General features: G+C 43.3%; 1 protein-coding gene across 1 annotated transcript in view; it reads left to right on the plus strand.

The window, feature by feature from the left end:
- LOC126194930 (uncharacterized) overlaps positions 1-26,895 on the plus strand; it is a 538,570-nt gene that overhangs the window by 219,711 nt on the left and 291,964 nt on the right. The gene's annotated exons all lie outside the window — the stretch shown is intronic.

Genomic DNA, 26,895 nt, shown 5'->3' on the forward strand with positions numbered 1-26,895 from the left:
TGTAGTCGTTTCCTAATTTTCCAGTACTTCCCTATCTTCTCCCCATGTTGTCTTTTCCTTTTTTTCTGCCCATGTTGTTCCTGATTTCTTGTTTCTTCTGCTTTGAAATAGTTCTAAATTTAGTATTTTGGTCTTAAAATAGTTTCTATCGGTTGTTTTCGATTCGTTGATGTTGTTTCATTCTAGTTCTTCCCTTATTTCTGTAATCTATGCTATCGTCGATTTCTTCGCCCAGAAACACAGGAATATTTGTCTCATTAGCCTGTTCTCATTCATTCAGTAGAGATGTCAAAAAAGGTATTCTTTTCTAGCCATTTCTTCTGATATTTTCTCTCTATTTTTATAGATCTCATTACTTCTCGTTTTTCAGTCATCTTTAGTTTGTATTGCACGCACTATTTTTCTAGTAATGCATCTTTCAGATACCTCTATTCTGTCCCGCTCATAGTTTACTGTCAGGCACTCAAATCCTTATAAATATTCTGCTAATACCACAGTGGTACAGTGTTCTAGTTTTGTTTTTCTAGATATGCATTTCTTCTTGTAAATATTCTTTGTTGAGCCATATGTTCTCTACAGTTTGTTAAATCTTACATCTACTGCAAATTTTCCTAGTCCATTCTGTTGTATAGTTTCTCCAAGATATTTAAATTTACTTACTCCCTCTATTTTACCTATCTGTGTTTGTATGAATTTTGCTGCGTTTTTTTTATATTTGTTAAGAATTTTGTTTTTGATTGCAATTTTGAGACTAGTTCTATCCGTTATTTATTCCAGAAGGTTTATTTGAATAACTGTGTCGTTCAGATTTCCTGAAAGTACTGTAAAATCGCCTACAAAAGCTAGGCAGTTAAAATTAATTCAATTTGTCTTCCTTCCTAAAATTATTGGTTCAATTTTGCGATTGTTTAGCTCCAAATTCAAGATACCTACTATTTTTTCTAACATACACATTAACAGTAAAGATGCTACACCATGCCCGTGACTAACACTACTTTTTATTTCAAATGGCTGAGAATCTTATCCCATAAATTTAACTTTAGATATCGTATATGTTACAGTTTCGTCAATTATGTTTGCTCATTTTGCTTTAACACCAAACCCTCTAACGATGTGCTTTATGATTTCTCTGTCTACCAAATCAAATGCGTTCTTGAAATCAATAAATAATACTATTATAGGTTTGTTAAGGTAATTTTATTATTAATCATAACATTTTATTCTTAAAATTATAGAATATGTTTCCAAACTTCCATCCATGTATCCATAAATGAGCGCTCTGGTAATATATGACTTTCGCATAATTAATTTTTATGACACCAAATATATTCTAATTTTTGCATTCTGTTATTTTGCCTGAAATGGCAGTAAATATTGTATCTGGTGTGGTTAAATAACGCAAAATTTTCTGCTTTTGCAATTTCTTTTACAATTCAATATTGTTTCAGAGTGGCTTAATCCAAAGGCAGAACATAGAAATAACGCATTAAGTCCAGTGTTGAACAACCTCAAAGAAAACTGTAGCAGTTTGTGTAAATATATATCATGCAATGTTATGTGGGCTGTTCCACTCACATAATTCTGAATAGACCCTCTAGACTACATGCAATATTTGCAACTGTACCACCCCTCTCTATCTTTTACAAATTCATCACACACAAAAAGAACTTCTTTTTTCAAATCAGCATCCGTATCATCTGGTTCATTCAAGTTTCCACATGTAAGTTATATGTTTTCTCTTCCTTTTTTGAAGCTTTTCGTTTCTTTGTGATCTTTACATTTTATTTGGTCTTCAGTTTCTCTTCTCTAATTTTCAACACCTCTTCATACGTTGGCAAACATGCTGTAATTTACATAATTCTCAACTCACAAGCGAACATTCCCCAATGCAAATAAACAATCTTGATGATTCTTGCCAGGTATGTGTAAGGGCCAGAATAAATCAAAGTGCTTTTTTCGTTTTCGCCTGATTTCACTTTTAAGGAGTAAAAGATACCCTGAGAGGTAATTTTGATTTTTTGGTTTAGATGGAACATCTTCATGAAATATAAAAATGTGTTTCACATAGAAACTGAAAAGAGATTGACTTTCTTAAAAACTGTATAATCATCTTTTGTAATATTTTGAAATTTTGAAAAATAGCCTACCACCATTAATTATTTTGCAAATGGAAAACTTTGGTTACAATGTAACTTAAAGAAGCTTTCATGCCACATCCATCCATGTGTAACAAAGTTGGTTTCTTTCTGAGACCATTTTTGGAAAATAAGATGTGTGTAATCTGCTGTCAGAGTATTTTCAACATAACTAATACTTAAATGTTCATTATTATTCTAATTATCTGTTTTACTTATTTTTGCAATATATTTTAAATTGTGTTTTTGCATTTTAAATTTATATTTTGCTATTTTTGGTTACCATTTCACATATGTGTATTTTGTTAATCGAAAATAATAAGTAATTCATTATTTTGTTGCAACATAATTACAATAATGATAATCTGTAAACAAATATTTTTAACATAAAACTTTTACACCATGCACATAAAATGAATGAAATTTCTTCACATAACTCATGACAGATAGCACAACATAAAACAAAATTCAGAATAATTCTCAGATTGTGATGGGTGACCCTCTAAATAGTTCAAGGTATATTTAAGTACACTGGAAATCCTCAGTGAAGAGAATTGATTATATTACCATAATTATAAACTAGTGTTTGCAGCTTGATTAGAGTGTTTCTAAAGGACAAACTGACATCACAGTCATTCAGCAGCAATAGATCTAAAAATTATCACATAACGTTTTTCTAACATGTAAGTTGTTTATCTACATGTGCATGGTGTAGAAAAGCATTATGTGTTACGTATTTGTTTACAAATTATTATTATGTAATAATTTTGTATCGTAATAATGAGTTACTTATTATTTCCAATTAATAAAATGTATGTATATGAAATGGTAAACTAAAAGACAAAGAAAACATGAATTTAACACATCAAATAATAATTTAAAACATGATGCAAATATATTTTAAATAAATATTAGAATAACTATGAACATGTAGATATTTTAATTAGGCATGTTGAAAATACACCTACAGCACACTTTGTACAACTTATTTTCCAAAAATGACATTTCAGATACTGGTTTATTACACATGGATGGACGTGGTGTGAGCCAGCCGAAGTGGCCGTTCGGTTCTAGGCGCTGCAGTCTGGAACCGCGAGACCGCTACGGTCGCAGGTTCGAATCCTGCCTCGTGTATGGGTGTGTGTGACGTCCTTACGTTAGTTAGGTTTAACTAGTTCTAAGTTCTAAGGGACTAATGACCTGAGATGTTAAGTCCCATAGTGGTCAGAGCCATTTGCACCATTTTGATGTGGTGTGAAAAGTTCTGTAATATAGAATGAGATTTTCACTCTGCAGCGGAGTGTGCGCAGATATGAAGACGAGGTACTGGCGGAAGTACAGCTGTGAGGACGGGGCGTGAGTCGTGCTTGGGTAGCTCAGTTCGCCAGCCGGCACGGTAGCTCAGCGTGTTCGGTCAGAGGGTTAGCTGCCCTCTGTAATAAAAAAACTGAGTTAATGGAAAAATGATGAACTCAACGGGCGTCAGAGGACATCCGCCACGAACAATTGCAACGAACTATAACGAACAAAATGAGATTTACAATTAAAAAAAAAGTTGGTAGAGCACTTGCCCGCGAAAGTCAAAGGTCCCGAGTTCGAGTCTCGGTCCGGCACACAGTTTTAATCTGCCTGGAAGTTTCTGTAATATATGTTGTAAAAAAAAATTTCCCTTCGCAGAATTAATTAATGGTGCTGAGGTACTTTTCAATATTTCTGATTGTTACAAAAGTTGATTACATAGCGTTCAATAACGTTAGTTCTCGTGATTTTATATGAAACACATGTATTATATTTCATGGTTTGGGTGAAGATACGCCCTCTAAACCTAATATGCGGTATTACCTTTCAGGTTGTGTTTCAGCACTTAGTAGTGAAACTTGGTAAAAAGGGTAAATACATGTTGTTTTATTTTTCTCGCTCTAGATACCCACCAAGTTTCATCAAGACCGATTATTTACACCTGAGAATATTCCCTTGTCAGACATGTTTGGTGATAAACACCTGGTGCAAATATTTTGCTGGCCAATTTTGTGAGATGAAAAGTCTTACCGCAATAAGGCTGAGCGCTTTCCCCACAGAGGCCCTTACCGAGTAGAAGAGGAGGAATGGCTGAAAAAAAGAAAGTAGGGGAGACATTACGCAAACGGCACAAAGAGCGTAGCGGGCCAGACTCACGGCACACGCGGCAGCGGCTGTGTGGACACACAGGGCCCGCTTTGTCCGCCAGCCGGTGGCACTTCTTGTTCTGCCCGTAAGACAAACGGCAGAGAGCACCTGTTGCTGCCGCCCTGTGCCAAGCCGAGCCACAGGAATGCTGACCCTTCGCATCCGATTAAACTGTGCCCCTGGCGACCGCTTACCCTGAAGTATCGCAGCAAAATGGCACGGCTGGGCATTAAAACTGAAACACCAGAAAGGATAGCAAACGAAATGTTACTTCAGGTGAATGCAATTACTGGAATAATACACTACTGGCCATTAAAATTGCTACACCACGAAGATGACGTGCTACAGGTGCAAAATTTAACCGACAGGAAGAAGATTCTGTGATACGCAAATGATCAGCTTTTCAGAGCATTCACACAAGGTTGGCGCCGGTGGCGACACCTACAACGTGCTGACATGAGGAAAGTTTCCAACCGATTTCTCATACACATACAGCAGTTGACCGGCTTTGCCTGGTGAAACGTTGTTGTGATGCCTCGTGTACGGAGGAGGAATGCGTACCATCACGTTTCCGACTTTGATAAAGGTCGGATTGCAGCCTATCGCGATTGCGGTTTAGAGTATCGCGGCATTGCTGCTCGCGTTTGTCACGATCCAATTACTGATAGCAGAATATGGAATCGGTGGGTTCAGGAGGGTAATACGGAACGCCGTGCTGGATCCCAATGGTCTCGTATCACCAACAGTCGAGATGACAGGCATCTTATCCGCATGGTTGTAACGGATCTTGCAGCCACATCTCGATCCCTGAGTCAACAGATGGGGACGTTTGCAAGACAACAACCATCTGCACGAACAGTTCGACGACGTTTGCAGCGGCATGGACTAGCAGCTTGGAGACCATGGCCGCGGTTACCCTTGACGATGCATCACAGACAGGAGCACCTGCGATGGTGTACTCAACGACGAAACTGGGTGCACGAATGGTAAAACGTCATTATTTCGGATGAATCGAGGTTCTGTTTACAGCATAATGATGTTCGCATCCGTGTTTGGCGACATCGGGGTGAACGCACATTGGAAGCGTGTATTCGTCATCGTCATACTGGCGTATCACCCGGCGTGATGGTATGGGGTGCCATTGGTTGCACGCCTCGGTTACCTCTTGTTCGCATTGATGGCACTTTGAACAGTGGACGTTACATTTCAGATGTGTTACGATCCGTGGCTCTACCCTTCATTCGATCCCTGCGAAACCCTACATTTCAGCAGGATAATCACGACCGCATGTTGCAGGTCCTGTACGGACCTTTCTGGATACAGAAAATGTTGGACTGCAGCCCTGGTCAGCACATTCTCCAGATCTCTCACCAATTGAAAACGTCTGGTCAATGGTGGCCGAGAAATCGGCTCGTCACAATACGCCAGTCACTACTCTTGGTGAACTGTAGTATCGTGTTATAGCTGCATGGGCAGCTTACCTGTATACGCCATCCAAGCTCTGTTTGACTCAATGCCCAGGCGTATAAAGGCCGTTATTACGGCCAGAGGTGGTTGTTCTGGGTACTGATTTCTCAGGATCTATGCACCCAAATTGCGTGAAAATGTAATCGCATGTCAGTTCTAGTATAATATATTTGTCCAATGAATACCTGTTTATCATCTGCATTTCTTCTTGGTGTAGCAATTTTAATGGCCAGTATTGTACAAAACAAACTCCGTCCTACAGGCTTCTGAAAGCCCAAATGAACCGACCGACCGCCGTGTCACACTCAGCCGATAGGCTTCACTTGATGCAGATATGAAGGGACATGTGGTCCGCACACCGATTTCCCAGCCACTGTCAGTTTTCGTGGCCGCACCCACTACTCAATGAAGTAGCTCCTCAATTGGCGTCACTAGGGGTGAGTGCACGCTGCTTCTCGGCGGAGCTCGGCAGACTGGACGGTCACTTACCCAAGTGCTAGTCTAGCTCGACAGCGCTTAACTTCGTTGATATTATGGGAACCAGCATTACCATTGCGGCAAGCCTGTTGGCACTGGAACAGTACATGATTATATTTGTAAGACCAGCACGAATTGTGACGCTGATAGCGGCAGTTGTTGTTGAGGATGTTCTACATGGTATTCTGGGTAACCCTGTGCTGGTGGGCCACTTGCCTAGTGCTGATAACGGTGTCAGGGTCAAAGATCTTTTATCTCCAACCTCAATCCTACAGTTTGACCTCTTTTAGCAAAGCCACCCAGCATATAAAATGTAGATGGTATTACTCTACCTCCAATATGCAGTTACACTGACAGTAATCATCTCCCTATCAAAGCACGCACAACACTTCACGTCAGTTTGAAGTCTGTTGCATGCTGTCATCACCTTAAAGGTGCAGCCTATAAAGCAGTTTCACTTCTGTCCAGATTCTATTCAGTCTCATCCCATAACAGCGAGAGTTGTCAACTGAGCTACGCATACTATGGACACACAGGCTCCGATATCGTTCAGCTCATTACTTCTCTCTTCATTGACCATTTATTTTAACACTCATACATTATATTCCATGTACGTCTGTGGTTCAGTGGGAATATAATTTCAAAACTTAATTACATGGCGCCTGTTCTGCCCCTATCGCCAGAAATGCCATTCAAAGCATTTGTGTTGTAAGACGAATGCTGACCCTTTGCATCTGATTAAACTGTGTCCCTGGCGAGCGCTTAGCCTGCAGTATATTAGAGCAAATATTGGAATAAAGTAAAACAAATAAACTCTATCCGAACAGGCCTGAGAAGGCCCAAGGCACCAACCAACCACTGTCATCTTTAGCTGATAGTTGTCACTGGATGCAGATATGGAGGGGCACGTGGTCAGTACACTGCCCTCCTGGCTGTTGTCAGCTTTTGTGACCAGAGCCACAACTTGTTAATCAAGTAGCTCCTCAGTAGGCCTCACAACAGCTGAGTGCACTCCGCTTGCCAACAGTGCTCAGCAGAGCTGGACAGTTACCCATCCGAGTACTAGCCAAGACTGACAGCACTTGACTTAGGTGATCTGTTGCGAACCAATGTCACCAATGCAGTAACGCCTTTGCTATTGGAACACGATTGAATTTGGGTGAATTCAAGTTGCGAAATTTAGTACACCTATGGCAGCAACAACGCCTCTAACGGGGCTGGGCATTGAGCCAAACTGAGCGAGGATGACAGGTGTACATACGTCATTCCGTCTGCTTTAACTTTACGCCAGAGTTCGTCAACTGTGGTAACTGGCTGTTCCAGTCTCTCGGCAACACAAGGCCTGATGTTTCCATTGCCTGTTAAATTTGGAGAGTTCACTGGCTAGGGCAACTCTCGAACACACTCTGTATCGATGTATTCCAGGACAGTGGGGGCAACATGCAGTCTTACATTATGTTGTTGAAAGATAACACCACAAAAACTTCAGAGATAGGGGTTGGCTAAAGACTAAAACACTGGATGTGCGAACCAGTGGTGACTGTGTTGCACAACCAGTGAAACTTCACACCATCATGCCGAATGCTGGGACCGCATGATGATGGCGGGCGAATGCAACCTGCCAATGTTCCTCCCTATACCCTCCCCCAAAGCCTCTACACATGGATATGTCCACTGTGATGCTGTAACACAACTGGGACTATTTTGAAAAGACGACATGTTACCACTCCTGTTTCGATTGTTGTCGTTGGCCACATCACTCTTGGCGCACCTGTCTCTGCTGTCGCATCAAGGGAAGCCATAGCAATGGTCAGTGTGCTGATCATCCGTGGTGCTCCAGAAATTGTTACACAGTCCCGATGCATACCAGTCTTTGTGCAAACAAGCCCACTGCTTGACTCAAGGTACATAACTTGTGAACACATCACATAATTTATTATATGTTTTCAACATGATCATAACTGCACTGTGAAGTGGACTACACCTGTCAGAGACTGTCTGTTCGGTGTCAATGCATCCACACTTCGATACCTGACCTGGTGCCCAGGGTGAAATAAACTTGAATAGCTCGCTTTGCCACACATACTTACCAATTCCAAACCATACTATTCATAGTAGCTATAATTATTAGTCCGAAAATGAAGTAAATACTGATGTACTGTTGTTCAGTGTATTGGCGTCCGTCATCAGTAGAAATATCTGCACTTCCACACCCAACTCGCTGTGTATCATCCTAGATGCAAATCAGGTGAGGCAGTTGATGTCCTGCATTGCATTGATAATGTCGTAACTGAACCCTTTGATTCCATATTTGCATGAAATAAGCAGCAATATCGTGGAATGATAAATCATAGTCTTGACGGACCATGACCCTGCTGCTATCGACAAGCACTGGTAGACGTTCCTGCTTCTTACATGAACCATCACTCAAATACAAATTAAAATGAGGAGCCCGATGCATGAGCTTTCATTATGCAAGGGTCTTTTGCTAAATGGGGAAACACAGCAGAAAACGATCCCTACCTGGATAAGAAACTAAAAAAGATCGTATGTACATTCAGCTGGAAATGCTTTCCAAGCGAGTTACAAGCGAGTTGAAGGTGTAGGTAAAAGATCTTATAGACATTGCAGGGTTTAATTATTGAAAGCACTCGTGAAAACAGACAAGTAGAAATGTTCTGTCCATACTAGTGTTGCACCTCTGGACTCAAGAGAGCACTATGCTGGGGCACCACATTACCATTCATACTACCAAAGCATTTTTCTCCAGCAGGGGAAGGTAGGACCACTTGGCAGAAGTGCAGATATGCCTTGTCTGTGAAACATTGTGGAAAGGTCAGTGAGGTGGTCGCCAATTATCCCTGCCCATACACTGATGCTGACCTGATGCTGACGGTTCAATGTCACAATATTGAGGGGATTCTTCAGAGAGCACTCGCGGGTGTTGTGAAAGTTGAGGACAGAAAACCCTCCTAAATGTAGCCTGATCTGTGAACAGGATGGATTACAGAAATCCCAGTACTTTGGTGGTCTGTTCAACGAACCAATGGCTAAACCATCACTGTTGGGGCAGTCTGTAGGTAACAAGGCCTCAAAACATTGTAAATGTTATGGACAGAAGCAGCTGACATGGAGAATGTTCCACATCTAATTCTGGCTTACCTCATGCTGCCACACCAGGTCACTGTCCAAGATCTTTTATCTGCAGCTTCAAGGGTGTGTGCCTCCCTTGCATTGCATTTCCAGCCGTATCTGCATATGATCTTTTTTATCCTCTCAAACATTCTTCCCTACTATTGGCTTTCGTGGTGTTACATTTTAAAGGTTCAGCCTATAAAGCAGCTTCACTTCTGCCCAGATTTTACCCACTTTTCGTCCGATAACTGCGAGAGATATTGACTAACATATGTAGACTACACATACGAGGTGTGGCTAGAAAAAAACCGGACTAGTACTGGTGAAACAATAAAACGAATGCAATAAGGCTGAAAGTCGCGTGGCCTGTCACGTGACTCTCGCTCCGCCTACTGCTCGAGTTTCATCTGCCTCCTGCACTCAGTCTGCCCGTGGCGTCTGTTTTAAGTAGTTGACGTTTTGTCTGTGCGTCGGAAAATGTTGAGTGTACAGAAAGAACAGCGTGTTAACATCAAATTTTGTTTCAAACTAGGAAAATCTGCAAGTGAAACGTTTGTAATGTTACAACAAGTGTACGGCGATGATTGTTTATCGCGAACACAAGTGTTTGGGTGGTTTAAACGATTTAAAGATGGCCGCGAAGACACCAGTGATGACACTCGCACTGGCAGACCATTGTCAGCAAAACCTGATGCAAACATTGAAAAAATCGGTAAACTTGTTCGACAAGATCGCCGTTTAACAATCAGAGCAGTGTCTGAGTTAACAGGAGTTGACAAGGAAAGTGTTAGGCAGATTCTTCATGAAAGTTTCAACATGAACAAAGTGTGTTCAAAAATGGTTCCAAAGTGTCTCCAATTGAACAGAAGGAACGCCGAAGAATGATTTGTTCTGACATCCTGGAAAACATTGAAAGTGATCCCACCTTCTTACAAAATGTTATTACTTGCGATGAATCGTGCTTTTTTACTTACGATCCCGAAACTAAACGCCAATCGATGCATTGGAAAACTCCTGGTTCTCCACGACAAAAAAAAGCACGAATGTCAAAATCGAAATTCAAGGCAATGATGATTGTTTTTTTTTTTTTTTTTTTTTTTTTTACATCAAAGGGATTGTGCACATTGATTGGGTACCAGAGGGACAGCCGGCCGCGGTGGTCTAGCGGTTCTAGGCGCTCAGTCCGGAACCGCGCGACTGCTACGGTCGCAGGTTCGAATCCTGCCTCGGGCATGGATGTGTGTGATGTCATTAGGTTAGTTAGGTTTAAGTAGTTCTAAGTTCTAGGGGACTGGTGACCACAGATGTTAAGTCCCGTAGTGCTCAGAGCCATTTGAACCAGAGGGACAACCAGTGAATCAGCATTACTACATTAGCGTCCTGGCTACCCTACGTGAGCGAGTACGGAGAAAACGGAACGATTTGTGGAGAAAAAAGTCATGCATCCTTCACCAAGACAATGCCCCAGCTCACAGTGCGTTGTCAGTGAAGACGTTTTTGGCAAAACACAACATTCCCATCTTAGATCATCCACCCTACTCACCTGATTTGGCCCCCTGTGACTTTTTTCTTTTCCCTAAAGTCAAGTCAGCTTTGAAAGGAACTAGATTTGAGACTGTTGAAGCAGTAAAAGAAAAAGCGACGGAAGTAATGTATGGACTTACCGAAAATGATCTGCAGCATTGCTATGAACAGTGGAAAATTCGTATGGAGCGGTGTAGAGACCGAGGAGGAGAGTACATTGAAGGAGATAACATGAAATTGTAAATAATTGTAAATAAATGTTTTTTCCAGCATCAGTCCGGTTTTTTCTAGCCGCACCTCGTACATAGGCTCTGATATTTCGTTCTTTCTTGCAGCCTTTGTCCCGCTGCAAAGCGGCGTCGGCCGGGTTACTATGATTTGGCAGTGTTAGTTGCAGAGGATGGCCGGATGCTCTTCCTGCGGCCACCCCGAACCCCCCGGGAAGGAATTAGTGTACCCCACTGTCTGCGTCTAGTGTAAGCCGTACAATAGTGCGAATATCTTCAAATGTCGGCAAGTCGTGATACAGGCAGATCGTGGGGACCAGCCTAGTATTCGCATAGCGGGATGTGGAAAACCTCCTAAAAACCACATCCAGGCCGGCCGGCATACCGGCCCTCGTAGTTAATCCGCAGAGCGGATTCGATCCGGGGTCGGCACGCCTACCCGAGTCGAGGAAACAACGCATTAACGCTCTCGGCTACCCTGGCGGGTACATAGACTCTGGTATCACTCAGCAAATTATTTCTCTCTTCATCCTCCATTTCTTTTAACATTCATATTTTAATTTCCATATACTGTATGTCCGTGGCTCACACGGGGAGGCCGCCAAATGTGAAATTCAGATTCGATTCATATTGCGCATAATAAAAGCTCATGGCCAGAGGTGTAATGTGGCAAAGCACCAAGATGCACTTCTAAGCCGTTGTCGAGAAAATCGACAGTTAAAAGAAACCGTTGCGGTGAAATACTCTCTACGATTAATAATTTTCTACAGCGTCGTGGCGCAGCGGTAAGCGCTCGGGTTCGTAATCCGAAGGTCGCGGGATCGAATGTCGCGCCATGCAATTTATTTTTATTATTAGTTTTTTGTAATTCACATATATATATAAACTATTAATGAATTGATTATGCATGTTGGTGAAGGCGGATCGCTCTCCAATTGTACCGCCTCCATTTTTCCGTTTTTTTTAACAGGGTGTACCAAAGCTCTCCCGTCCGCACTGATTTTCGACGATGTTATAAGTTGCGCTAGGGACCGCATCTACCTTCTTTCGAAGTTAGTAGGCAACTACGCTGTTATGCGGCGGCTCGTTTCGGCCCATTCAACATCTGTCCTTCAAGTGTAACGAGCGAGTAACGGAGTTTATATTTCATACCTGCCGCAGCAAATTTGTGTTCGTGGGGTCTCCATTCTAATTCGAACGTTTGACTTAAGCTATACGTATTCGTTTCGGAATACCGTTTCTACGTCTTCCGTTAACTATACGTGGTTAACATTATGAAGACAATTAATAACATTTGTGAAATACAACTTTGTTTGCGGAAAACATAATGATATTCGAAGTCGCCAGTTTTTCCACGACAAACGACTTTCAACAACTTATTATATGCATAATTGTTGCAACTGATTGCCGAAAATTATATATATATATATATATATATATATATATATATATATATATATATATATATATATATATATATGAACTACAAAAAACAAATACTAAAAAAAAGGTTGCATGACGCGAGATTCGATCCGGCGACCTTTAGATTACAAACCCGAGCGCTTACCGCTGCGCCACGACGCTGCAAAAAATTATTAATCGTAGAGAGTATTTCACCGCAACGGTTTCTTTTAACTGTCGATTTTCTCGACAACGGCTGAGAAGTGCATCTTGGTTCTTTGACACATTACACCTCTGGCCGTGAGCTTTTGTTATGCGCAGTATGAATCGAATCTGAATTTCACAATTGGCGGCCTCCCCTTGTCAGTGGGAATACAATTTCTAAAATTAATTTAATGGCGTCAGTTTTGCACCTATCCCCAACAATGGCGATAGATTCGTGTTTGCGGTAAGGGCGTGCTGGAAAGCAATGTCTCCAAATTTTTTATTCTGTTCTCAATATCGGTTGGGGTACCATATGTCATGCCTGTACCCTGGTCGACTTTCGTGCTTCGCTGACACAAGTTGCAACCCTCTGCCGCTAGAGGGCTCCGAGTTGTAGCGTTTAACAGGGTAGTGTGTAAGGTACCTATGTTACTGCGCAAGAAACAACGTGCTGTAATCCAGTTTGTAACAGCAGAAAACGTGCCGCCCATTGAAATCCATAGAAGAATAAAAGCTATGTACAGTGACGATTGTGTCGACATCAGTAATGTGCGGCATCTTCAGCAATCAGACGCCTTGTGTTCATTGTCATCGAGCGTCCTTCATACAGTCCCTACTTGCCCCATCCGATTTTCATCTGTCTCCAGTACTTAAAGAACACCTACGAAGATTTCTCTTTAATAGCACTGAAGTGTTACAGACAGAGATGAGATTGCAGCTCCTTCAACAAAGTCAAACATTCTCCGGCGACGGTATCAACAAACTGGTCTTTCGCTAGGAAGGTGACTATGCTGACAAATAAATATGTGGACATGAAAATTAATGATGCAAAATGTTAATAAAGTTTTTTTTGTTTAAACAGCTTTAAGAGCTTTCACATACAAAATTCAGAGACTTTACTTTTCAGTATGCCCTTGTTGGATGCTTCGAGAGAACAGAACAAACATTGAGACTCAAATATGATACACCAACGCTTGCTACAGCCATTAAGTACCGATGACCAATACTCAAGACATCTACACCTACGTCTCTCCTCCGCAAGCCACCTTACGGTGCGTGGCGGAGGGTATTTCCATGTCCGCAGCTAGTGTTGCTGCCTCTGGATCACGGGGTCCCGTGTTCGATTCCCGGCCGGGTTAGAGATTTTCTTTGCCCTGGGACTGTGTGCTTGTGTTGTCGTCATCATTTCATCATCATTCGTGATAGTGGCTAGATTGGACTGCGTAAAAAATTGGAGTGTGAAAAAAATTGGGCCTTTGTAAGGGCGCTGATGACCGCGCAGTTGAGCGCCCCACAAACCAAGCATCATCGTTGCTTTTCCATTCGCAAATGGCGCCATAACGATTGTCGGTTAACGACCGTTTTAGTTTATCTCATTTTCTCGTAGTGTCCATTTCTAGAGACATTTTTGGGAGGCTGGAATTGTTGCCTCATTCTACCCGGAATGTACTTTTTCACTATTTGAACAGAAACCTCTCCGTGTTGCACAACACCTCTCTTGTAGCGTGTGCCAGTGGTGTTTGTTGAGCGTCTCGGCAATGCTCCGCACGTACTAAGTGATAACATGAGTCGCTTTTCGTTGGACGTACTCTATCTTTTCCATTACACCAACCTGGTAAGTCTCCCAGATAGATGAGCAATACACAAGAATTACTAGAATAAGTGTTCCGTAAGCCACCTCGTTTTTGAATTAATTACATTTCCCTAAATCTACACTTCCTAAAATTTGTTTTATGTGTCATTTCGCTCTGGATGGCTAACCCCGGTATTTTACAGTAGTTGATGCTTCCAGTGATCACTTGCCATTTATTTACCTTCAGGGTTAACTGCACCTGCAGCAATCATCCATCCTCTGCAGGTCCCCTTGAATTTCGCTACAGGCTTCAAGCGTTGTAATTTTCGTATAGAGAACAGCATCGTCTGCGAACAGAGACGTGGCGTTGTCGGCGCTGTTTCGAGCCACCTCCATGTTAACAAATGAAGCAATACACGCAGAGGTGACGTGGCGGCGACACGTCCATTCGTCGTCCACACCACGTCCATTTGAAGTCACAAGTGGCGCTCCAAAGCGACTCATGGATGAGACGTTCAAGTGACGTGTTGTTGTTTTCAATGAGTGGTCCAGTGCTGGGTTCCACGATGTGACGGATCAATATATATGTATATTTGTTCACCGGGTGATTATAATGAAACTGAGGCTGTTGCGAGTGTTGCAGCGCGGGGTGTAAACATCACAGGACACTGAACCATCATAGGTATGTTTATTAATCTGTGTACTCGTGCAGTGTTCTGGAAAAAGTAGTTGTTCCGCTTTCTGCCACCAGGTGAAAATATGTCGCTGTAAGCAGTCAGAATGTCAAATGTGTCCCGTTTTGGCGCCAGTATGCTACTTATCACTTAGCGGCTCGTAGTTATTTCAGTTGTGAAGTGACTTGGTGTAAAGGGCTAAGAAGGCTGAAGTTTTCGGCACGAACGGCAGTGGCTATTGAGAAGGAAGACCGTGCACTACTGATAAAGTTGTTTTATACAGTAGCAACGCTGCCTTGTGGGAATATCGCCGACAGAAGAGGCCCGGTTTCAATAAACGGGATAAAGAATATGGTCAAGAAATTTGAAGAAACAGGTCAGTTAGGTGCTGTAGCAGGGACAGAGAGGAGGCACTTTCTTATGGCAATTGGTGAGGAGGTTGCTGTAGCCTCAAATTCTGTGCATGGGACGAGAATTGTCTCTCCCTGGGCAACATTTAAAAAGATTTTGCAGCGCATTTTACTTTGGTATCCTTACAAGATACAGAATGTGCACTAAATGAAGCCCCGAGATGGGATACAATGCCGTGACTTTGGCCTTCATATTTTGGTTCGCATGTACACTACTGGCCATTAAAATTGCTACACCACGAAGATGACGTGCTACAGACGCGAAATTTAACCGACAGCAAGAAGATGCTGTGGTATGCAAATGATTAGCTTTTCAGAGCATTCACACAAGGTTGGCGCCGGTGGCGACACCTACAACGTGCTGACATGAGGAAAGTTTCCAACCGATTTCTCATACACAAACAGCGGTTGACCGGCGATGCCTGGTGAAACGTTGTTGTGATGCATCGTGTAAGGAGGAGAAATACGTACTATCACGTTTCCCACTTTGATATGTCGGATTGCAGCCTATCGCGATTGCGGTTTAGAGTATTGCGACATTGTTGCTCGCGTTGGTCGATATCCAATGACTGTTAGCAGAATATGGAATCGGTGGGTTCAGGGGGGTAATACGGAACGCCGTGCTGGATCCCAACGGCCTCGTATAACTAGCAGTCGAGATGACAGGCATCTTATCCGCATGGCTGTAACAAATCGCGCAGCCACGTCTCGATCCCTGAGTCAACAGATGGGGACGTTTGCAAGACAACAACCATCTGCACGAACAGTTCGACGACGTTTGCAGCAGCATGGACTATCAGCTCTGAGACCATGGCTGCTGTTACCCTTGACGCTGCATTACAGACAGGAGCGCCTGCGACGGTGTACTCAACGACGAACCTGGGTGCACGAATGGCAAAACGTCATTTTTTCGGATGAATCCAGGTTCTGTTTACAGCATCATGATGATCGCATCAGCCGGCCGGTGTGGCCGTGCGGTTCTAGGCGCTACAGTCTGGAACCGCGTGACCGCTACGGTCGCAGGTTCGAATCCTGCCTCGGGCATGGATGTGTGTTATGTCCTTAGGTTGGTTAGGTTTAAGTAGTTCTACGTTCTAGGGGACTGATGACCACAGATGTTAAGTCCCATAGTGCTCAGAGCCATTTGAACCATTTTTTTGATGGTCGCATCCGTGTTTGGCGACATCGCGGTGAACGCACATTGGAAGCGTGTATTCGTCATCGCCATACTGGCTTATCACCCGGCGTGGTGGTATGGGGTGCCATTGGTTACACGTCTCGGTCACCTCTTGTTCGCATTGACGGCACTTTGAACAGTGGACGTTACATTTCAGATGTGTTACGACCCGTGGTTCTACCCTTCATTCGATCCCTGCGAAACCCTACATTTCAGCAGGATAACGCACGACCACATGTTGCAGGTCCTGTACGGGCCTTTCTGGATACAGAAAATGTTCGACTGCTGCCGAGGCCAACACATCTCCAGATCTCTCACCAATTGAAAACGTCTGGTCAATGGTGGCCGAGCAACTGGCTCGTCACAATACGCCAGTCACTATTTTTGACGAACTGTGGTATCGTGTTGTAGCTGCTTGGGCAGCTGTACCTGTACACGCCATCCAAGCTCTGTTTGACTCAATGCCCATGCATATCAAGGGCGTTATTACGGCCAGAGGTGGTTGTTCTGGGTACTGATTTCTCAGGATCTATGCACCCAAATTGAGTGAAAATGTAATCGCATGTCAGTTCTAGTATAATATATTTGCCCAATGAATACCCGTATATCATCTGCATTTCTTCTTGCTGTAGCAATTTTAATGGACAGTAGTGTAAATGGATGGATGACCGGAGAATCTTCTTTGGACGGACGAGGCACATTTTACTCTACATGGTGCCATGAATGCACATAACTACTCTGCCGCATGTTGTGCAGGAACAGCTATTACAATCAGCTTATGTAACTGTGTTGTTGTGATTTCGCAAGCTCCTTAATTCTCAGTCCGTTTTCCTTCGAGGAGGTGACACCTCACGAGCTTGTTAGGTGGACAGTAACATCTGCACTTTATAAGGACCTGCTTGTGTAACATGATTCCAGTTTTGCAAGAACGCAACTGTGTCCACACCACTATCACCATTTCCATGAGTCGAGACACTACATGTCGCTTGCCAGGTGAAAGTTTTGCTTCGAGGAATCTTCGGTAACGACAGCATCAACTCTAGGCAATTTCAATATCTGTGGTCTTCCAGATACTCCAGTCTGAATCCATGTGACTTGTGGTTGTGGGGATGTGTGATAGATGGTGTCTATCAAGGATGTATCTGGACTTTTTCTGATCTGAAGGATGGTACAGGACAACATATCACTCTGATTACACCACATAAGCTGCGAGCTACTGTCGACCATGCCGTGTTATTGATACAGTGTGTTGCTGAGTCAGGAGACTATACTGGACATACGCTGTAACTTGCGACCACATCCTAATAAACATACCAGAACCACCGTTATCACGTGTTTGATCGTTCCTCCCCTTTCCCAGCACCCACACCATGTTCTGCCTGCTTACAGCACAGAATTTTCACCTGGTGGCGGAAAGTGGAACTATTATTTTTTTTCAGTATATTGTATGAGCACACCAATTAATGAACATATCAACCATGTTTCAGTGTCCTGCGATGTATCCAGCCCGCATTGCTGCATTTGTAACACCGTTAGTGTAATTATAACCACCAAATATATATACTATTAACATCTACTAAACAGGAGTGCTTACTACTACCTACATCAGTGAATTATTAGCGTGATTTTCAAGAAGAAAAAGAAGTAATGAGTGCCTCTAGGTGGAGAAATATATTTTAGACGGACATCAGTAAGCTTAATTTTGCTGAGTCCAGCCCATACGCAGCAAATGAACGGATCGTAGGCAACGCATATAAAATATGCGCGCCGGAGAGCTCATAGATCCTACTGCCTCTCAGGCGCATGACCACTACAGAAGGAAGCTAAGCGTTGACGGGGAGTGTTAGCGATGTTTTTGTTTCTGACCAAAGTTTTTCCCCATGATGTGACCTAAAAATCCCTAGACATTTGATGCAAATACTTTTAATCAGTATATATATATATATATATATATATATATATATATATATATATATATATATATATATATATATATATACTGCCGAAAAAAATGTTAGTATACCTGGAAAAGCGACGTCGATTTTGATCCAGTGACGACATATGCCACTAGGGGAACAGTAGATATACTGATAATACTATCAGCGTCATGAACCATCAGACAGCGTAGTGCCATAGGTACCAGAGCACCATCTGTGTTTACCCTTTAATAGGGGATTGTCGCAACCAGGAGGGTCAGTGTGATGCAAACGTGTGAACCAAGCAGGCAACCATGCCACGGAGACATACAACCAACTGAGCGAGTTTGAAAGGGGTCACATTGTCACATTGTGACCTTCCCACTGACTGGATGGTCCTTTCGGAGAATTGCCATACAAGTTGGACGTGCTGCGTCAGCTGCTGGTATCAGTGGTCATGTGAACATTCTCATACCTGTAGCCGAAGTTCTCGATGTCCACGCAGCACAGACGCCTACCACGATAGTCGTATTGTAAGATCAGCAGTGGCAGATCATACAGCTACCACAGCACCTGTAAGAGGGCTTGTAATCTCAGACGTGTCAACGTGAACTGTTGCGAAATGCATATTAGCATCTTCCACTCACGCCACAGCACCAACCTGCACGGATTGACTGATGCCGTCAGTGGATCAGTTGGATGATGGAATGGACGCCATGGTCTTCAGCGATGGAAGCTGATTCTCTCTGCACGCAAGTAACGGTCGTTTACATGTACGGTGTAGACCCGGTGAGCGCTGGTTCGTAGAGTGCCTTCATCGAAGACACACTGGTCACAACTCAGACTTTGTGGTCTGGGGTGTAATAAGGTTCAAATGGCTCTGAGCACTATGGGACTTAACATCTGTGGTCATCAGAACTTAGAACTACTTAAACCTAACTAACCTAAGGACATCACACACATCCATGCCCGAGGCAGGATTCGAACCTGCGACCGTAGCAGTCGCGCGGTTCCGGACTGAGCGCCTAGAACCGCGAGCCCACCGCGGCCGGCTATAGTGTAATAAGGTTCAACTTTCTTTCACCTTTGGTGTTTCTGGAAGGAACGCTAACCAGCGCTCAGTATGTGCAGAATACTGTTAGATCCATTCTTTTGCCGTTCTCGCAACAGGAAAAGTAATATTCAAATGGTTCAAATGGCTCTGAGCACTACGGGACTTAACTGCTGAGGTCATCAGTCCCCTAGAACTTAGAACTACTTAAACCTAACTAACCTAAGGACATCACACACATCCATGCCCAAGGCAGGATTCGAACCTGCGACCGTAGCAGTCGCGCGGTTCCAGACTGAAGCGCCTTGAACCGCTCGGCCACACTGGCCAGCGAAAAGTAATGTGTTGTTCCAACAGGACAATGCCCGCACACACAATGCCCATGAAAGTGAAGGTTCTCTTCAAGATGTGCAGCAGCTTCCCTGGCCAGTATGATCTCCAAACGTGTCTCCAATGTAGCACATGTCAGATATGATGGGCTGAGTTAAGACCAGTGTGACTTGTCAAACAACAGCTCATACAAAACTATGGGAGCAGATCGAGCAGGCATGGTATAACATATCCCAGGACAGTATCCGCCATCTGTAAGCTCAACTGGATGCCAGAATCAGATCCTACATTGCCGCCCATGGAAGCTACACTATGTACTAATATGGGTGTTTCACCATGGATCGACACCTGGTACCTCAGAACAGCTTATTCTTTTAGTCTGAAAATGTAATTATTTCATGTACTGTTGCACCAATAAATCATGAGTGAATTGGAAACCTCTAAAATGGTGTAGTAATTTTTTCTGGTAGTATATCAGTCTGCCTCTTATAGATCAACTTTACAATTGTACACACTGCATTACTTAATTTTCATCTTACAACCCCCAGGCTCCCACAAAACATAGCTTTGTTAAGAGCCATCTGATCCTGAGAGTTGGTAATTTTTTCAGTGGCATCACTACAGCAAGATCGTGCACTCAACTTCAGCGGTACGATCACGACTCTTGCATGCTTCAGTCACGAGTCGAGGAGTAGGAACTACTACGGGCGCGAAGGCAGCAAGCCAGTGTAGCAGTGACGTAAGAGCCGCGCATTGACTCCTGATGTATGCAACCCTCAACACTGGACTCGTACTCGCTCGCTGTCCGACCGCTAGTAAGCGAGCGGCGGGCAGGCAGCTGCGACGCCTGCCTTGTGGAAGGTCTCGGTGGGAGCGGCTGCCTGGCTGGAGACGAGCAGCCACTGATCGATAGCTCCCCTTGTCCCGGCCTCTCGGCCCCTCAGCCGCCACAATCCTATCGCGGGGAGCTTGTCACAGCCCTGCCAGCGGCGTCGCAAATTACCGCCGCCTCGGCGACGTCGGGTTTTATCAGCGTGCCGGAGGGGGCCGAGTTGGCCGCGTAAAGACCACAAGCCCAGATATCTACACAAGATGTAATGGTCCAGATATGTACGATTTTTTAATTCCCCTTTGCAATACTAATTTCAAATACAAGTTACGAAAATATTAATTTCATATTGATGCTGAGTGATGTCAGAAGAGCTACAAGTGGGAAAGATGTCTTTTATTAATAATTTTTCGAAAAATTCGTTTCATGTAATTGGCAAAGAATCTTCTGAGCCACCACCCAGATCTGAGTTCCAGGGAATGCTGTACACTAAGAACTGTACGTCTCCAGTGGAGGCATGGAACAGTGTACTGAGTCCATCATCCGCCATTCTATGGCAGGAACAAGAAGGTAATGAAAAGATTTAGTCAGTCTTTGCGTGGTATCAATTTTGGACTGATGCTTTTATAGTTAGGCCGAGGTAGGGATATTGCAGTTAACTTAGACATTTTAAAGGACCCTTAGGAAATTTAGCTCTATGAGGTGCAATCCTTATAATTTATGAGGGAAGTTCGGTATTGGTTTACATTTTATTTTTTCCCATCATTCATGGTACACCATTTAACTCGTCACTGTAGCTGCAAGTATGGAGTACGTTGGTCCAACTGCAGATGATAAGACAGGCACTAGAGTTGGGGTTGGGATGGGTTATTTTGGTGGAGGAGACCAAACTGCGAGGTTAGGCAAGGATGGGTAAGGACGTCGGCCGTGCCCTTTTCAAAGGAACCATCCCGGCATTTGCCTGAAGAGATTTAAGGAAATCACGGAAAACCTAAATCAGGATAGCTGGACGCGGGATTGAACCTCCCGCATGCGAGTCAAGTATGCTAACCACTGCGCCACCTCGCTCGGTACAGTTACTAGACGTGAAATCCCTACACACTACAGCCCATATTCCCAACAACTGTCAATACGTGGAATGTGACCATCAAGGACGGCGCTGGACGATGTGGTGTAAATACTGTAGATACCGACAGGGGATTGATGGCAGTGTGTGGAGAGTGTGCATTGTGACGAAAAATGCTCCTGCAACACAACAGCTCTCGTCCCAATAAGAGCCGGACGCCATCGCTGAAATGGTCTTCCAGTTACTGCCACAGCAACTCTATCCTCCTGACCTGGCACCATCTGATTATCATCTATTCGGAGCTATAAACAAATCTCCGCGTAGACACGATTTCACAGACTTGCGGGAACTGCGGGCAGCTATCATGCGGTGGCTGCGACAGACTCCAGAAACATGGTTCGAGGGGACTCTAAGAAGTTGAAGGGGCCACGGCAGGAGCATCCGGTGCTTGTGACAGTAGCTGGAACCACTTTTCAGCGACGGCAATCGTAGGTTTCGGACTCGTGTGGGGACCAGCGTTGTCGTGTTGCAAGAGTACTTTCCGTGGCGATGAACACTCTCCACACACTGCCATTAATCGTCTGAAGATATCCGCAGTGTTTACACCCTCCCTCCACAGAATCCTCGTAGTCCAGCGCTATCGCTGATGCTCACATTCACCTGCTCACGCAGCGGCAGCTGTCGGGAAAATCGACTGTACTGTGCTGGGACTACGCTTCTAGTGATTGTCCTTTAACCATCGATGAGACCAAAGTACTCCATACACGCAGCTATAATAAGTCAAACGGCGCACCGTTAATTATGGGAAACATTAAAGTGTAAATCAATAAGCAACACGACTCGTATTTGAAGAATATATTCCATTTTATTCTCAGCAGTCCATCGCTTCATTTACAAAGTGGACGAAACTGAAAATATTCTAATTTTATTTCCAGTAATTTAGTGCAGTGTGTGCAGTTTGTTTATTAACTGCTGCGTGAAGCTGAGACAAACTTTTGCTCTTAGTTTTTTCATTTAGTACTTTGTGCTTGTTGTCGGCTCACAGAGCGGCGGAAAATTATTGAAAGCATACATGTGCAAATTCTGACATCTCAGTTATGATTTGTATACTGATAAATTGATTTCCAGGAAGGTATCACCCACCGGGGCGCGGGATTAGCCGATCGGTTCTAACGCTACCACAACAAAGGTCAAAAATTAATTGTGATTGTAGTGTTGCTCACGCTGCTAAATATTGCCTTTTCGGGCAACAACAAAGTTATATTATGTGGCAGGTGTCATTAGAGCACAGTTAATAAAGTCATTTCTTGAAATAATGGATAAACTAGGCACCCATCATTTCGTGTTTCCGACGCTGGTTTCGTTGTGAACTCATCGCTCAATCGTCGAAAATCTAGGTAGTGATGATTCCAAGCTCGGATGCAAAGAGGTCTAGGTGTTATTCTGTGATATTCAAAAGTTTTATAGATGTGTTTCATGAACCATTCTTGAAGATTAAACTTTTGCAAGTTAGGACAATGGTGATGTAAAAAAGTAATCAGCACTCCGAATTTAAGTTACACTTCTTTTTTATTACTTTTGTTGCAATATCATGTAACTCGTTCCAAAACATCACTTCACAATATAAAACATACTTGAAAATATCTTCCTCACTGTTAAAGTTCACATTTCATAAACTGACTACAATTTGCGTCTTTTTAACACGACGACCAAAGCTTGACTCTCTAATAACCGCTTACGCGCCCAAAAATCAGAGTTACAAGTGCGTCAATGATCATACTGACATAAGAAAGAATACACATAAGAACAATATCATTGCAATATATAAATATCGATGTATCGAAGTACCTCTACATTAATGAAATCAAATCTGAATGTTGTCACAGAAATATGTTAACTATTTTACAGAAACACAGTAGAATATTGCTGGTATCAAGAGGTTGAGGTGAGGTGCCGTAATAGTTACGTAATTCAAGTACCATTACACGGTCTATGGCGCTGCAGTCGTGGACTGTGCGGCTGGTCCCGGCGGAGATTCGAGTCCTCCCTCGGGCATGGGTGTGTGTGTTTGTCCTTAGGATATTTAGGTTAAGTAGTGTGTAAGCTTAGGGACTGATGACCTTATTAGTTAAGTCCCATAAGATTTCACACACATTTGAACATTTTTTGAACTCCACCGGGCTGTGTTTTAAAGCTGTACTACTAAGCAGCTGTGTGTAGATGTGTTTTATAGCTATGCATCACAAGATTTGCCTTCTTCTTGCTACTGATTAGACGCGTCGCTTTAATAGCGTGTTAGTACTACAATTCTCGCAACTGCTATCATTACGAACATTTTACATTTTAGATCGTGGACATTTACGACTGTGTTATGCATAATTATACATGGTACGCAATTTTTGAATAACAAGACGAGGACCATGTATGCACATCTGTTGTAGATAATAACTATGTTTGCGTAAACAGTTCGTCCAGTGTAGCTACATGGCTTTTGTATTGTAAGTTTCTTCTCATTATGAGGTGCTGTTATGTTTTTAGATGCACTTGAAAGTGGGCCATGCACAAAACTACAAGCGCTGAGTAAACCACATTTTTGAAACTCATCCCGAAATGATTTCTTTCCTCAAATTTATCGAGGTTGTGGTGCCTAACCAGACGAAAATAAATTATTTTTTCTAGAGTATTTTTATTTGAAGCCCCTTGCAAACTACGGTAAATCAGACTGCATGATCTTTAGGGATCGCTATTCATCTTCAGTCTTTTTTGGAAAGGGAGGCGCTACAAAGGTTGTGACAGTCCTTTATCAGAACATAGATGGAATTTTTGTTCGCGTCTAATAATGCCAAAGAACTCAATACGTCGTTCTTAACGGAAATCAATCGATAGATGTAAGAGTAATTTCAGAATTAGCCTACTCAAAGCGAGAGCGGGAGGGTTACTGCTGTCTACAACACATATCAGAGATGTATTACAAAGAGTAAAGGCCCTCTCAAACTCCATTGTGGAACTCCTGAAATTACTCTTACACCCGCCGATTTTTTAAATTAACATCGATGTGTTCGGTTATTCACCATTGATAGCTTCCAAGGATAGGCGATCCGTAATTCTGGCCGGCCGGTGTGGCCAAGCGGTTCTAGGCGCTACAGTCTGGAACCGCGCGACCGCTACGTTCGCAGGTTCGAATCCTGCCTCGGGTATGGATGTGTGTGATGTCCTTAGGTTAGTTAGGCTTAAGTAGTTCTAAGTTCTAGGGGACTGATGACCACAGCAGTTAGGTCCCATAGCGCTCAGAGCCATTTGAACCATTTGAACCGTAGTTCTGCAGGAGACACCAAATGGGTTGGAAGAGCAGCCGAATGGGATGGATAGCGTCTTCAGATAAGATTATAAGATAAATAAAACAATGGTAATGGAAAGGGACTCTATTGAGGATACGCAAGGCCCGAAACAACCTTGGCAACATGTAGGTCCGCCCACATGTTGCCAAGGTTGTTTCAGGCCTTCCGCATCCTGCATACAGCCCGATCTCTCGCGATGTGATTTCAATATTTTTGAATCCCTGAAGAAAGGCATTCGTGGCCGTCGATTTGCTTCGCACGAAGAAGTGCTCACCTAGATTCAGTCATGGTCCTCTAGGCAAACACAAATATTTCTCCATGGAGGCATTGACGATTTTGTCTCACAGTGGAGTAAATTATTAAAAGGTATGGCAATTACCTTGGAAATAATAAACCCTTAACTTACTTTTTAGGGTTCTGAACGTCAATCGGTAATGACAGAATTCTTTTAGGATCACTTTGTTGTTCATCTGTCTGTCCGACTGTTAAGATCCCTTTTCCTCACCAAAGGGCAGACGTATCGAATTGAAATTTATGTCACTTAGTAACGTCTACGGTCCCTTGGTGGTGAAAAAAATTTAAGATTCTAAGTCAATGCAATCAAAAGGTACGGCCATCTGTTAAGATTCCTTTTTCTCAAGATCAGGTAGCGATATCAAGTTGAAGCCTATGTCAAATATCATGGTCTACGGTTCCTTGGCGGAGTAAATAATTTAAGCTTTTAAGTCGAAGCAGTCAAAAGATACGGCCATTTATGTTAAATATTTTGATACTCGCAAACTCAATCGTCAAAACCTATAGGGTACTTTCCGTTGACGTAGAATCAAGAACTTTGGCAAGAAGCAAGCTTTCCTAGCACAAGCACAGGGAAAAATCCGAAAATTGTTGAACTGTAATAATGTCAAAAAAAAATTCTATTACATACTTACATTGCACTCGTAAACTGTCAGAAATCTCAGGATTTTGGTTTAGTTGTCAGTAACAGGTAGGCGAAGTGTTTGTGTATGAAAAAATGAAATGAAGTCCCGTGCTTCTTGACAGAGCATAGGGGAACGATGCGAGAGACCCGCACCACCGCAGTAGTAAGGTCCTAATGGAGGTGGTTTGCCGTTGCGTTCCTCCGAACATAATGGGGATGAGTGATGATAATGGAGACGACACAACAACACCCAGTCATCTCGAGGCAGGTGAAAATCCCTTACCCCTCCGGGAATCGAGCCCGGGACCCCGTGTTCGGGAAGCGAGGACGCTACCGCGAGACCACGAGAGGCAGACGTGTTTGTGAATATAACTTACAAATCTTCCATGCTGAATCGCTGAGTTACGATGAAACGAAGTCCCCTGCAGTTGTGAAAATGATGCCTTTGCCGACTAGCGGTGTCAGGGGTAAGGAAATTGACACAGGATTGCACATCCATTGCTTGGGATGAGTTTCTAGTACCCATAAAGTATACACTGAAGTGTTCCAAAGAACAATTCGACTTTTGCGTAACGGAGTAGCCCTATGGGCAGCTGTACCGTTTTCATCTCTGAAGACTTCCGTCAAATCTTTCAAGTAATCGCAACACAGACAATATCTGACGAAGTCAGCGCATTTCCAATTGACAGTGATGATGATGAGGTCCCATACTCCGAGGAGTGTAGGGGACAATGCGGGAGACCCGCACTGACGTACTAGGCAAGGTCCTAGTGGTGGTGGTTTGCCATTGCCTTCCTCCGACCGTAAGGAGGATGAATGATGATGATACAGACGACACAGTCATCTCCAGGCAGGAAAAATCCCTGACCCCGCCGG

This window comes from Schistocerca nitens, chromosome 7, assembly GCF_023898315.1.
Source record: "Schistocerca nitens isolate TAMUIC-IGC-003100 chromosome 7, iqSchNite1.1, whole genome shotgun sequence".
In the NCBI taxonomy this organism is placed as follows: domain Eukaryota; kingdom Metazoa; phylum Arthropoda; class Insecta; order Orthoptera; family Acrididae; genus Schistocerca; species Schistocerca nitens.